A 10482-nucleotide genomic window follows, 5' to 3' on the forward strand; every position below is an offset into this window, starting at 1 on the left:
GATGGAGATTTGGGAATTAATGTCTCCAGGAGGAAGTGCCTTGTTAGAGGCGGGGTGGTTCTCCTTGCCACTGTTTGGCACACTCTCATGTTTCTGTTGATCAACTTATGTGGGCCAGGGAGTGATGTCCAACATCTGCTCATGCCATAGTTTTCCCCTGCCATTAAAGAGCTTCCCCTCGAGTCTGTAAGCCAAAATAAACCTCTTTTTCCCACAGCTTCTTTTGGTTGGGTGATTTCTACCAGCAATGCAAACCTGACTGCAACAGTAAAGTGGTACCAGGAGTTGGATTGCTGCTAGACACATGAATATGTCAGTGTCTAATAAATAAAAAATAAATCTTTATAAACAAAAATAAATATGGATTGTGAGGTTTGGCTTATGAGGGTGAGAAAGAGCTTTGCTTTTACTGGAATAGTAGTTTGTGTGAGGCTTGCTGTCATGCCCCTGTCCTGAGAAGTTGTGCAGTTTGCCTTTGCATAGAAATGCACTGGTGTGAGCAGAGGGACATGGCACAGAAAAAAAAAAAAAATCTTTCGGTGAACTTCTGCCCATTCAGCTGCAATTGAGAGATTGCAACCTTTGAGATTGGGCTAGCTTACCTGCACTGGGGCAACAGGAAGAATGTAGAGTCTTTTAACGGGACCAGAGTGCTCATGGAGTACCCTGTTCTTCAAATTCTGCTTTATTTCCTCACCCCCTTGATCAACAAATTGGCAATCCACCTGGTATTGTGGAGTATAAGAAATTCAGGAAAGAGAGGGTCACTGAGTTTGCAATAATGGTTTTCTGTTTCAGATATGGCCATAGCCAGTATGAAGCAGGTTTGCTGGATGCCCACATGGAGACCTCATGGAGCCATGAGGATGAACCATGGATTGCAGTGAATACACAGTGGAGATTCCAGGACCAGGAGATGGATGCTAAGGAAAGCTGCCAGCCCAGAATGAAGTTTTCCAGGACTGGAAGTAGCCTAGCTGGAGAGGCAGGATTGGAGTACCAGAGACTTGATGCTGGTTAGAATTATTGGACTTGGAAATTTGTCACTTAGTAGTGTTGTTGGACTTGAAGTTACAGAGTTTTATGTTTGCCCTGGTTGTTTTAAATCTTAGGTTCCCTGAATATTTCTTTGCTCTGCCCAGTGCCATCTTTTGCAGTGTGAATGTTTATTCTGTGCCGTTGTGGGTGTTTGGGGGATTTTTGTTATTATGGCTCTGCTAAAAGACCATGGGCTATGAGAATGTTTGAACATCACTGGGATTGATAAAACCTATGGGGACTTTTAAAGTTCTACTGAATGCAATGTATTTTACATCATGTATGGTTATCAGTTTATGGGGCCATAGGAAGAATGTGGTGGTTTCATTCAGGTGTCCCCCATCAACTTAGTTGTTCTGAATGCTAGGTTCCTAGCTGATGGCGATTTGGGAATTAACACCTCCTAGAGGCAGTGTATTGTTAGTGCCAGGCTTATGAGTGTGATAGCCACCTTCACTTGGTTGGGTGATTTCTACTAGCAATGCATACCTGTCTGCAATAATATGTTTAGGAAGAATTAGTTTAAACAGGTTAGGTTTTATGGGGTTATTAGTCCAAGTTAATGATGCTAGCTGAGATAGTGGTTTACTATTCAGTAGTAATTCATATGCCTTCTTTACAAGGTTAAGATCAAACTTGGGGTACAACATACTAGCTAGAGACAATATTTAAACTCATTTGTGTATTTTCACATCTTCTTTATCTTTGAGTTAATATTTAGAAGCAACATAGACTATCATTTATTAGGGTATCCATATTAGATGGAAGCATAGAAAGTTCCCCTATCTGTAATAAATGATTTGTGAATTACAACTAGATAAAGCGATGTAATACATGTAAGAACAAAAATATGGGACTTAGAAGCAGAGTGCTCATTAGTGCAATTGTAAATTATATTCTCTTCTGAAAACATAGCATTGGTTATGGAGTAGATATGAAACAAGAATACTAGGTAAAACCTTTCTTTTTTTATTCTTGCTTTTACTTTGCTTTAAAATAGACGATGTTACAATGTGTTCATCATGGTGGCATATGCCTATACTCCTTGCCAGCACTTAGGAGACTAAGGCAAGGACCACTGCTGAAATTTTGAGACTAGTCTGGGCTATTGCATAGCAATAATATGTCTTTCTTTTAAAGATGGCAGAATATGAATAAGTAACATACTTTTCATTCTACTTTCAATGTTAAGATTGCATGATTCCGGTCCATCCTCAGCCGTGGGAGCTCGCAGCTTGGGAATGGCGGGATTTGGTGCTATAGAGAAATTTTTGGTAGAATATAAGAGTGCAGTGGAGAAGAAACTGGCAGAGTACAAATGTAACACCAACACAGCCATTGAACTGAAATTAGGTAGATGATGTTGAAGGCAAAATCAGACAAATTATTCCATCTGGGTTTTGCACAAACACAAATGATTTCCTTTCTTTGCTAGAAAAAGAAGTTGATTTCAAACCTTTTGGAAACTTGCTCCACACATACTCAGTTCTCAGTCCAATAGGAGGATAAAACTTTACTTTTTTTATTGTTTTTTTAAATAATTTAATTTATTAGTTTTCTTTTCAGTAAATACAGGCAATTTGGTACCATTGTTTGGGCTCATCTGTGATCTACCCACTCCCATTGGACCCTCCTTATTGATGAAAATGGGTCGTGCATTGTGGAGGGAGCCCACAGTTATTGGTATGATAAATGTCTCTGCAAATCATGACCCAACATGTGACTCTGACATTCTTTCCACCCCTTCTTCTGCAAAATTTCCCTGAGCCATGTTGGGTTCATTTTTGGTCTGCTTCAGTGCTGAGGTGTTGGGGGCCTCTGAGGCTCTGGCTCTCTGATTTGGTAGGAGTTGATTTTTCTCTGCGTTGGTCTCCTTCCCCTTTGTGCTGGTATCTGGTTCACAGGAAAACATCACCCTTGCTTGTTTCGCCAATTGTCCTTAGTTTCAGTTGGGCCCCTTTTGAGGTATGTTGGGGCAGCTCTCTTCTTAGGATCTGCATCTATCTGGAAAACAGAAGCAGATTCTGCAACGGAGAGTAAGTTAGCACCCAGAAAATTGAGATAACACTTACTTTTTTGATAGACAGTATGATAGGTGTAGGCCCTCTTATACCCCGTGATTGATGGTAGCTTGATATTGTAGAGTGGGCTTGTGTTTGGGTATGGTTCTGACTTGTTTCCCAGCTCCAGCTATGGGTCTAGTACCACTGAGTGGATCAGTTAGCCAAATCAAGAGCAATTGGTTCCTCACCATGGCTGTGTACCACTATTGCACTTGTGTGGGCATCACATCAGGTTATTTGTTCCTAATTAGGTTAAACAATGCGTTGCTTGGACAGATCTTGGTTGTTTCCCCCAGTCGCCTATGTAGCACCTTCTGGCACAGACACGCTGACTGTCTGGGGACTGACTCTCTCCTGGCTTCCAGCCATGTCATTCCATTTTACACGTCAGCTATGTATGGAGTCTTCAGCAATAGGGTCTTACCACTGGCCTTTGGAGGGTCATCAAGTACTCTGACAGAAGTCTGTCATTTAAAACTTTACTTTTCAGATATATAAGGCTGACATGACACGTAGAGGTTTTCGAGAATATCATGAAAGGCTTTAGACCTTTTTGATGTGGTTTATTGAAACTGCTAGCTTTATTGACGTGGATGATGAAAGATGGCACTACTTTCTAGTATTTGAGAAGTACAATAAGTATGGAGCTACGCTCTTTGTGATCGTTGGCTACATGAAAGTCTATAATTACTATGTGTACCCAGACAAAACCCGGCCACGTGTAAGCCAGATGCTGATGTTGACTCCATTTCAAGGTCAAGGCCATGGTACTCAACTTCTTGAAACAGTTCATAGATATTATATTGCATCTCCTTCAGTTCTTGATATTACAGTGGAAGACCCATTCAAAAGCTATGGGAAATTAAGAGACTATGTACTTGTGAAGTTTTGTCAAGATTTGCCCTGTTTTTCCCAGGAAAAATTAATGCAAGGATTTAATGAAGATATGGCAGTACAAGCACAACAGAAGTTCAAAATAAATAAGAAACATGCTAGATGGGTTTATGAAATACTTCAGCCCCTGGTAACTAACATGAGTGATGCTGAACAATACAGAAGCTATCAACTGGATAATAAAAGAAGACTAATTAGCCCGTACAAGAAAAATCAGAGAGATCTTGCTAAGATGAGAAAATGTCTGAGACCAGAAGAACTGACAAACCAGATGAACCAGATAGAAATAAGCATGCAGCATGAACAGCTGGAGGAAAGCTTCCAGGAACTAGTGGAAGACTACCAGCGTGTTATTGAACGACTAGCCCAAGAGTAAAGATTGCCCTACTCTGTACAGAAAGCTTGCCAACTCCTGTACATTGTACTGTGAAAACCTTGATGATGGCTTTAATCTTAAAATCTTGTAACATTTTACTTACATTAACACTTATCTATTATCTTTATCTGAATATTTTCTTTTGGAGAGATTGTATATTTTAAAATACTGTCTAGAGTTTATGAGTGAGCATCCATTGCATTAAAAATAAAGATAACTTCTGAAGTTCCACTGTAATTGCTTTTATTCTTGAACAGTGTAATAAATGTTTAGTTATGGTTTAAAAAAAAAAGAGTGCATGATTCCCATCAGTATGTCTTTTCTGATCATTTGCTAATTTTTCAATAGAAATTCAAGGGTCATTGACATATTTTCTTTTCCCTAACATTACTTTTGTGTCCTGTCTCTGAGCTTGATTTATACCTACACACTTGGAATACCTACAGAAATTCACCTGTCTTTCATATCCAGAGCAACCTACACATCTCAAGATTGAAAAAAAAAATTACCCATCTAGATAACATGGTCTATTATATTTGTAAATTTGTGCCCTCCTAAATTTAAAACTATAATTTCCTTTAATAACTATAATTTCCCTTAATAAGTACTATCCCTTTCCTAATGGCTACTTCAACTTTTTTTTTTTTCTGACATATGATATTGCCAACTTGAACAAATCTTTAGAGAAAGCCTGGGCATGGTCCCAGGTCAGTGTCCTTAGCTATCTGAAAATATATTTTGCCCTCACCCCTGAATAAAAGTTTGCCAGAATAATGAATTCTAAGTTATTTTTCCCCTTTCACTTAGTATATTTAAACAAAAACAGATTTCATTCCTATCTTGTTCCCATCATGGAAAATAAGACATCTGAAACCCACCTATTCCATCGTTTCCTTCTACAGACAGCTTGTAGATTTCCTTGATCTTTGGGATATCCATGCTCTTTCTCAGTTAATTTACTCAATCAAAAAAGGTCATTTCAATCTGAGGAGATTTGCTTTGTCTTTCCAGGGAAGAGTAGTTTCATTTCCTCTTGGATTTCCCACTCTCACCTGCTGCCAACGACTTCTTTAGGAATGTTGAAAAGTAGAGCCAAACATGGTAGTGATGTCATTAATTCCAGCACTTGAGAGGCAGAGGAAGGAGGATTGCCATGAGTTCAAGGCCACTCTGAGGCTTCATAGTAAATTCCAGGTCAGCCTAGACTAGAGTAAAACCCTACCTCAATTTCTTTTTTTTCAAAAAAGAAAGAAAAGTCTCATTTCCTGAAATTTCTTGAGCATTTTCTTGACTTACTTTTGAAATTATATAATTTAGTCTATAAGTATTTAAATGTTGATGTCCATCCCTCTTATGTTCAAATACCTTATTGTGTACAATCCATAAGCTTCTTTGTTATTCTCTATTTGCTACTTTTTTAAGAAAGCTGTTATGTTTTTCAGATGTAGTGTTCTCTGAACACACATCAATTTTTTTCCTTTGTTCCTTAAATTATCTGTTCTCTTCCATGTCAATTTTTCTTACTCTACATTAGGACTTCTATTTCATGCTGTTAATTATCCTAAGTTGTGCTGATCCTGGATTTCCTAGATCCATTCTTAGGGAGGCAGCAAAGGCTTTTCTGAAGCTGTGTGTCTCCGTCTTAAGACTGTATCCTGCTCAGTGGGGAGCATGATAAAACATATTTATTACTTCCAGACCTTCATAAGTTTGTGCATTAGAAACCTCAATTTCATAGGAATTTCTCTGGTGCATGAAGCAGGAGGGATAACTAAACTCTGAATGACCTTATCTTTAAGTAATTATTTTTAAAAGTAAATGTAGATTTATAAATACCATTACCTTTTTTAAAACATAGGCTTTAAACCAGAAAAATTTGGATTATAGGACTTGTTCCAAATTGCTGAATGATAAACCTCATTTATGTCTGGGCCAGTATAGGAGGCTTGTTAGGATTTATAGTGGTGGCAGGATATTACACAAAAGAAAGAAAACGCCAGGTTTTGTGGTGCAAACCTTTAATGCCGGCACTGGGGAAGCAGAGGTTAGAGGATCACTGTGAGTTTGAGGGTAGCCTGAGAACTACACAGTAAATTCCAGATCAGCATGGGCTAGAGTGAGACCTTACCTTAAAAAAGCAGTAAAATAAAATAAAAGCCAAAATTCAACTCTTTTCCACTTTAGGATCATTAAAGATAACAATGTAAGTACAATAAAGATTTATAGACTGTGCTTTTCTAGATGTGATCAAACTTTAGATGCATCAAATTATTTGTCCATTTCTTTGTGAGGAAAGCTGAAGGTCTGAAGGCTATCCTCTATGATATCATCAGCTCTAGTACATCTTCCATGTGCAATAGTGTCTGAGAGAAATGGGAGGATTTTTAAAAGTGTGCATAAGGTTGAGTGACTAGTCTTGTTCAACATGCACCAGAAACACAGAAGTTCCAACATGGCCACATGAGGGGGCAAAGAGTCTGAGAATATCAATGAATGAGTAACAGCCTGCCTGTATTCCTATTTACTCAAGAACATTGTGGAAGGAAGCATATGGGCACAACTGTAGTTTCCAACATAGGATACCATTATATGGATATTTGAGAACTCTTTTATTCCAAACATGAGTTTCATCAGGAAGTTCACAAGACACTATTAATTCCATGACCTCCTCCATGATCCCGTTGTCACATGGTGACTTAGCTCTTACTTTAAATACATAGATACAAGAGAAAAAAAAAATGGCACATCCTGAGATATACAAGCAGAAAGTCATAACATCAAAGTATTATTTGAATTATGAGGTAGACACTTGTAGGGAGCTAATGCAGACTCCATTACAAGATGGCGCTGGCTTCCTGCCAGTCTTGAGGTAAACATTTCCTTATTTAGGCAGCGCCTTGGCACCAACCTCGCTTGAGGTTGTGCATGCGCTTGACGCACCTTGTCCCGAGCCTATCCCGTGGCTCCTGTGGGCAGGTAAGCCTATGGCAGCCAATCAGCAGGCGCCCCGTAGGATTCTGCCCTATAAAAGCAGCTTCACTCATGCGCCCCTCGCCCCTCGCCATCAGCTTTCCTGTTAACCAAGAGGCTCTCCAATAAAGTGTGATCAAGAAGGATCTTCATCTGGTGGTCGTTCTTCTCCTGCAGGACAGGGGGCTCGCCCCAGACACTTATTAATTCATATATTTATTCAATATATTAACTGACAACCAATGGTATTTAGCAAGAAACGAAAAGAAATATCTTTTTCTTGTGGTTTTGTTCTATTAAAATTATTGAATCACACCAAATTACCAAAACGGAACTGAATGCATTTGCCTTGAACACAGTGGCAATTTTATAAAGATCTTTGTCAGTCTCCTGCTGTGTTTGCATATTTGCATATTCTTTGCCAAGTTCAGGGGTAATTTAGAGTACTTTATATGTGAGATAAAACAGAGAATCAAATTGTCATATCCAAATGGCATTCAGGCTGTATAATTTATCTGATGCCAACTTTTACTAATGATGTCAAGAACAGAAGTCAGTGGGGCAAGGTGAGGAAGGAATAGGTCTACTCAGATTCCAGATGCCTTCTTTATATACCTGTCTTGTGATTCAGAGTAACACCTGGTGTTTTTAGTCAGATATGAGAGGTTGCTTCATATAGCAGGGAGCATCACAGGCTATTTAAAATCAGCATTTATATCCATATAGTTCACTAATTGTCTAAAAGTTATCTAGTTCATAAGCCCACTGATTCTAGATTTGTTTGCTGTAAGCAACTTCAAACCAGGGAAATCCTGCTAAGAGTGCCATGGGTAAAATACTCTTCCTGATTAATGTTTGCTTATGTTCTGGGAAACAAGTTTTAATTTGTTTGTAAGATTAGGTTAAGTTGACTAGCTTTCTTTTCCAGGAGCATTTTTGCCTTCCTTCCTACAGTCTAGAAATAGATTACAAGATCTGTTACTTAAGTCCATTCTTGCCAATATTCCTCACAAGCTTTGAGGGACCAAGAATATCATCTCAGACTCACCTAAGTACCCTATTTCTCTGGAATGTTCATGTTTCTACACTAAGGAAATTTTTACATGGCTAGCCTGGAGGTTGATATTTCTTACAGCATTTTGATATTGCACTCCTCTAGGTAAATTTGGAGAATCTACATGCGGGTAGATGAAGTGGCAGAATGAGAGAAACGAGAATCAGTGTTCTTCTTCCCTTTTCTTTCTGTTACTCCAAGTTTGCCAGAACATAAAAGATTAGGTATTCTCTTCATTTTTCCATCATTTAAAATTTGATATTCTAGTGAGATTAAATCAGTTATAAAGATATATTTTTTTAAACTTTGTGACAAAATATAACGTTACCTATCTTTTAAAAAAATAAAACTCATATTTATTCTGGGTAATACTTAAAACTTTTAAAATGCTTCCCAATATATAGATATATATTTCTATTTAATGTTAAGGTTACTTATCTTTTTTTTTTTTTTAAGGAATCAAGAAAGCCAGTTCTTTGGCTAAGGATTAATTTAGTTTGGACAAAAACATCTATTTTCTGTGCATGCCAGGAAGACTGTAATTAGAATGGTGCTGAAGTAGGTCTGGGAACTCAACAGATCAGAGCCAATGTCCCTGATCTTTCAGGCTGTCCTTGCTCCCTCAAATAGTGACTGATGGATGTTCTGGCTGCAGACAGCACATCTGTGCTCAAGGCAGAAAGAAGGATTTGGAAGGGACATGCCAACTAATTTTCCATTTGTAAACAAAGATAAAAGCCTTCCTAGGACATGTGGTAGGGTGGTGTTCCTATTTTATGGACATGAAATATATTATGTGGAATTCCCTAGCATTAGAAAAGAAAATCAAACAAGTGAAATTATATTCCAATGGTAAAAAACAAGAAAACCACCTAAGGTTTGACTTATAATTAATTTTGTTGCCCATAAATCCATACACTTTCATTTTTTTCTACAATACCATACAAACACATATCATACACATCCACTAATATAATCTCTCATTAAAAGTGAGTTAGGGGCTGGAGGGATGATTTAGCAGTTAAGGTGCTTACAAAACCAATGGACCTTGGTTTGATTCCTCAGGACCCAAGTAAACCAGATGCATAAAGGGAAACATGCATCTGGAGTTCCTTTGCAGTGGCTGGGTGCCCTGGTCTGCTCACTCGCTATCTCTCTCTCTTTCTCCTCTCTCTCTCTCTCTCTTTCTCTTTTCCTCTGCCTCATTCTCTCTCTCAAACAAAAATAAATAAATATATATATATTTTAAATTTAATTTATTAGTTTTCTTTTCAGTAAATACAGGCAATTTGGTACCATTGTTTAGGCTCATCTGTGATCTACCCACTCCCATTGGACCCTCCTTATTGATGAAAATGGGTCGTGCATTGTGGAGGGAGCTGGCCCACAGTTATTGGTATGATAAATGTCTCTGCAAATCATGACCCAACATGTGACTCTGACATTCTTTCCACCCCTTCTTCTGCAAAATTTCCCTGAGCCATGTTGGGTTCATTTTTGGTCTGCTTCAGTGCTGAGGTGTTGGGGGCCTCTGAGGCTCTGGCTCTCTGATTTGGTAGGAGTTGATTTTTCTCTGCGTTGGTCTCCTTCCCCTTTGTGCTGGTATCTGGTTCACAGGAAAACATCACCCTTGCTTGTTTCGCCAATTGTCCTTAGTTTCAGTTGGGCCCCTTTTGAGGTATGTTGGGGCAGCTCTCTTCTTAGGATCTGCATCTATCTGGAAAACAGAAGCAGATTCTGCAACGGAGAGTAAGTTAGCACCCAGAAAATTGAGATAACACTTACTTTTTTGATAGACAGTATGATAGGTGTAGGCCCTCTTATACCCCGTGATTGATGGTAGCTTGATATTGTAGAGTGGGCTTGTGTTTGGGTATGGTTCTGACTTGTTTCCCAGCTCCAGCTATGGGTCTAGTACCACTGAGTGGATCAGTTAGCCAAATCAAGAGCAATTGGTTCCTCACCATGGCTGTGTACCACTATTGCACTTGTGTGGGCATCACATCAGGTTATTTGTTGCTAATTAGGTTAAACAATGTGTTGCTTGGACAGATCTTGGTCGTTTCCCCCAGTCACCTATGTAGCAC

At 38.7% G+C, this 10482-nt stretch overlaps 1 pseudogene; it reads left to right on the plus strand.

Moving 5' to 3' along the window:
* Positions 1-3599: 3599 nt before the first annotated feature.
* On the plus strand, positions 3600-4434 carry LOC101600450 (annotated as a pseudogene).
* Positions 4435-10482: the final 6048 nt, after the last annotated feature.

The sequence above is a fragment of the Jaculus jaculus genome, chromosome 10 (assembly GCF_020740685.1).
Source record: "Jaculus jaculus isolate mJacJac1 chromosome 10, mJacJac1.mat.Y.cur, whole genome shotgun sequence".
NCBI classification, from domain to species: Eukaryota; Metazoa; Chordata; class Mammalia; order Rodentia; family Dipodidae; genus Jaculus; species Jaculus jaculus.